A 4,912-nucleotide genomic window follows, 5' to 3' on the forward strand; every position below is an offset into this window, starting at 1 on the left:
TTCTGGATCCCTCCAGGAATGATTTTGGCCTCAGGAATTTGGGAGTTGGACTGGCCTGGGAGCCTGGCCCAGCAAAGATGCTGGTCTAGGGCAGCTGGTGGCCATACCACCGAGAGATGCAAAGGCAGATGGGGCAGGAAGAGGCCCAAAGGCCTCCTGGGTACTGCACTAAGGAGCTGGGTTTGTCTGGATGCAAATGATCAGGAAGAGGAAAGGTCAGCCCCAGTATCCCAGAAAGAGGCTGGCGGGTGCTGTAGGCCCAGGGAAGCAGAGGGAGTTGAGGGTGGGGCCAGGACCAGAATCATACCACCGAGAGATGCAAAGGCAGATGGGGCAGGAAGAGGCCCAAAGGCCTCCTGGGTACTGCACTAAGGAGCTGGGTTTGTCTGGATGCAAATGATCAGGAAGAGGAAAGGTCAGCCCCAGTATCCCAGAAAGAGGCTGGCGGGTGCTGTAGGCCCAGGGAAGCAGAGGGAGTTGAGGGTGGGGCCAGGACCAGAATCAGTGCTCCTAGGGCCCAGAGAAGGCACTATGTTGGTCTGAATAAAAAGGATCAGGGAGCAGTATTGGTTCCCCAGGTGGCTGGGGCCCCAAGACAAGGAATGGGGCAGGGCCCAAACTCGGAGGAGAGAAAGGCGGCAGAGATGGGAGGGTGAATGAGGCTGGGGGAGTTAAGGTGCAGAGGGCACAATGGACTTACCCCAGAGAAAGGCCTGTAGGTAGGAGAGAGGCCTGGTGTGGGTCCTGCAGGCGCAGGGAAGCAAAGGGAGGTGAGGGCGGGGCCAGGCACAGAAGCAGTGCTCCTGGAGCCCAGAGAAGGGACTATGTTGGTCTGTATGAAAAGGATCAGGGAACAGTATTGGTTCCCTAGGTGTCTGGGCCCCAAGACAAGGAATGGGGCAGGGCCCAAACTCAGAGAGAACTGCAGTGGAGATGGGAGGGTGAATGAGGCTGAGGGAGTCATGGCATGGAGGGCACTATGGACTTACCCAGGAGAGAGGCCTGCTGGTAGGAGAGAGGCCTGCTGTGGGTCCTGCAGGCCCAGGGAAGCAGGACCTTTATAGTTTTACATTCATTTTTGCTTCCTGTATCTATAAACCTACTGCAAAGATGGATCAAGTGCCAGGCCATGTGTCACTCTCCACCTCTTTCTGCCTGAGGGGTCCTGAGGCCAGGGGTGAGGCAAGGTGGCACCTAGAGGAAACAGCCAGGGCATGACCAGACTTGTTTGGCGCTGTGATGGCTAATCCTGGGTGTCAACTTGATTGGATCTGGGATTAACTGAAATGAAAGAGATCTTCTTGATTGGATCATCTAAAGCCAGAAGACACACCCTAAATGTGGGCATTACCTTCTGATGGCAGCCGGTATAAAAGACCAAGGCAGAGCAGAATGCCAGGCTTTTTGCTGCCTTCTCTCTTGCTGGTGAGTTTGTCTTGCTGCTGTAGACTGAAGACTAGCTGATCTTTTGGAATTTGTCAGACCTTCAGCACCGGATTGGGACTACTGAGACATCCAGCCTTGTGGACTGAGCAACTACGGATTCTCAGCCTCTCCAGTGTGGTGCAGCCATTGTTGGACTACTCGGACTCTATCCTATGAGCTAAGCTGATAAATCCCTATACATATTCATTCTACTGGTTCTGTTTCTTTGGAGAACCCTGACTAATACAAGCGCCTAGAGGAAATGGCCGGGGCATGACCAAACTTGTTTGGAAGAATCGCTGGTTGGCTCCTGCCTTCCTGGCAGCACGTGATCACCTCGTGTATGCTATGTTTTGCAATGAAGAAGGAACTGCATGCTCAAGTTGACCTTTAAAATTATTGGGCGCTCTGCCGGGGAGGGGTTTCCCGCTTCTGTTTTTTGCCTTTATAAGCTCTGGGATGCCTGCAATAAATGAGTTCCTGCTTGACTGGCTCCCTGTCACGTCTGACTGTCTCCCAGGGAGGCTGCGGATAACAGGCAGACAGCTCACCTCCCTTTCCCCGGCTCCTGTGTCGGGGCAGGGCCCCCAACATCTGGTGCCCAACGTGGGGCCTGAAGACCACTCGAACACGTTGGGGGAGCTGATCATCGGGGCTAATCGGGTGAGTATCGAGAGAGGTGAGACCCCAAGAGATGGGTAACGCAACGAGCAAGAGTGACGACCCGGCACTCACAGCACTGAGACACATGTTGAGATCCAGGGGTTAGAACAGTCCAATTCCTCATCAAAGAAGGTCTGGGAGGCTGCCCTGCATCTCGCTCCCTGGCTGCCTGCTGGCAATTTATTCCAGTGGGCTACCTGGGACCAGCTTGAACAACTGGTTTGCAAGGCAGAGATCAATAGAGGGGAGGAACCACCCTTGGGGTTTTACCCCACAATCTCAGCCCTTAAGTCATGTTTTCAACCGGATCTGACCCCCGGGCATACCGGCCTTTGCCGGGTGGATAAGGCCACAGAGGAAGATCATTGGGTCATGTTTGATGAGGAGAGAGCCCAACGATTGAAAGTGAAACCAAAGTGCATACTATGGAGAGATCTGGAAAGGGGTGGTGATGAGAATGGGGGAGAAAAAGGGGGGACCCTGGGCAGTTGGGATGAAAATGAGGGAGCAGAGCCCTCTGCTCCCATGGGACTGGTTCAGGTTTTCCCCTTAAACATCAACCCCAGACCCCAGCACCTGGCCACCTGTTATCCTTGGGAGGCTAAAGATCTTAAAGAATTAAAGAAGGTGGTGGCCAAGGATGGCCCCGGGTCCCCCTGGGTCGACACCCTTCTCCAGGGCTTGGTATATCAACCCTGTACAGCCAAAAACTGGATGGATCTAGCCAAGGCAGTCCTCCCAAGCCCCTTGTTCATTAAATGGGAGGCACTATACCAAGAGGAATGTCGGATCCAGGCAGAAAATAACCATGCCGCCAACCCCCAGTCCCTATCACTTTCAGCATGCTGACAGGGACCACGGACACCTTTGCTACGGGCGCCCAGAAGGCAGCACTTCCACCACTGTATACAGAACAGGTCAGGGCCCTCAGCCTCAAGGCCTGGCATAAGTTAGATATGGGCCCTACGGAGCTGCCCATATCAGGGATCCATCAAAGCTCAGGGGAGCCATTACATGAGTTTATAGATAGGGTTGAAAAGAGTCTAAAGAGAAAGTTTCCCCCTGGGCCACTCAGAGAATAGTTCATAAAAATGCTAGTACGGGACGGTATGAACGACCATAAGTTTGCCTGCATGGGGTTAAAGGACCATTCCATGAGCAGCTGGATCGTGGCCTCAAAAGACATAGGGACCAAAACAAAGGTGACCGAGGCTATGGCCGCGGTCCTCAAGACACAGACAGAGGCTCTAGCTACAGCCTTTAGAGAAGCCCTCACAGGCCTTAGGCTGCAGGATAGGCACCCCAGGGCTGAGGACTGGAGATGTTTTGGGTGAGGCCAGCCCGGACACCTAAAGAGAGACTGCCTGCAAGGGAAAGCCCCTCTCAAGGTGGAGGGGGACAAGCCCAGGGCCCCATGCTCAAGCTGCCGCAAGGGGTTTCATTGGAAAAAGGACTGCCAGTCCGGGTATGATGTGAAGGGAAAACCTTTAAACTAGGTTTGGGGCAACCCCCAGCCCCATCACCAAAAGGGGGAGGGCACACAGGCCATGGAGGGCCCATCACCCACTGGACAGTTCCCATCATCCCTGGGCTCCACCCTAAGATAGATACCTTGATAGATGAGTGGAGGTTCCGGGACATTATTGACACTGGGGCAGATAGGACCATCCTGAGAAAGGAAAAAGCCCCTGGAAGATATCCCCTTGAGCCTGGCCCACAGGTGATGGGTGTCGGTGGCACCATGCCATCATGGGAGCTTAAGAACTGGCTTTGCTGACAGGACCCAGATGGTACTAAGGGAGAGATCAGACCTTTGGTGGCTGAGGGGCTTGCCTACAACATCTTTGGGAGAGATCTCCTGGGGGGGGCATTTGTGACCATGGACAATAGGGAGTTTATCGAGGGGCTCCTCGATGATGACGAAATGAAACAGGGTTAGACATCCCCTTGACCGCCTCTCAAACTAAGTCTCCCCCCATCCACCCCCAATCCTACAGGCCACTGTTCCTCAAGTTCCTGCAATCCGATGGTCCCCAGGGAGCCCTGTTTGGGTGGAACAGTGGCCCTTGCCCAAGACAAAGCTCCAGGCTTTGAGGCATATTATACAGGAACAACTTATGCTGGGGCATATCCACCCCTCCATGAGCCCTTGGAACACCCCTGTTTTTGTCATAAAAAAGTCATTTGGCCAATGGAGGATGCTACAGGACCTCCACAAGGTCAATGCCAGAATGACCCTGGAGGGAGTCCCCTTGGAGGGGACTGCCCTGGATACCTGCTATCCCCTCAGATCTATTTCTCATAGTTATAGATATCAAAGACTGCTTTTTCTCTATCCTCTACAACCCTAAGATTGTGAGAAGTTCGCCTTCTCTGTGCCTTCCATCAACTTTAGCACACCCGATGAAAGGTACGAATGGACAGTCTTGCCCCAAGGCATGGCCAATGGCCCAGCTTTCTGTCAGAACTTCGTAAGGGCTCTCTTGAGCCCAACAGAGTCTTTGCCACATGCTACTGTATATGCCTAAATGGATGATATAATTTGGGGGGGGCACCAAATCTCCACCAATTGCAGGAATTATATGAGGTCACCCAAAAATGCCTCCAGGCAGGAGGGCTTCAAGTGTCCATGGTCAAGATACAGACTGTCGCCCCCTTTAAGATTCTGGGGACTACAATTGTCCATGGAAGGGGTAGTCCCTTGAAGCCACAACTGACTATTAAACTTAATATGACCCTGACAGAACTTCAAAAACTATTGGGGGAGATCAATTGGCTACGATCCTGGATGCCCATCTCTACTGAGACACTGGAGCCCTGTTCT

Source organism: Nannospalax galili, unplaced genomic scaffold (genome assembly GCF_000622305.1).
Source record: "Nannospalax galili isolate Female #2095 unplaced genomic scaffold, S.galili_v1.0 scaffold405, whole genome shotgun sequence".
NCBI classification, from domain to species: domain Eukaryota; kingdom Metazoa; phylum Chordata; class Mammalia; order Rodentia; family Spalacidae; genus Nannospalax; species Nannospalax galili.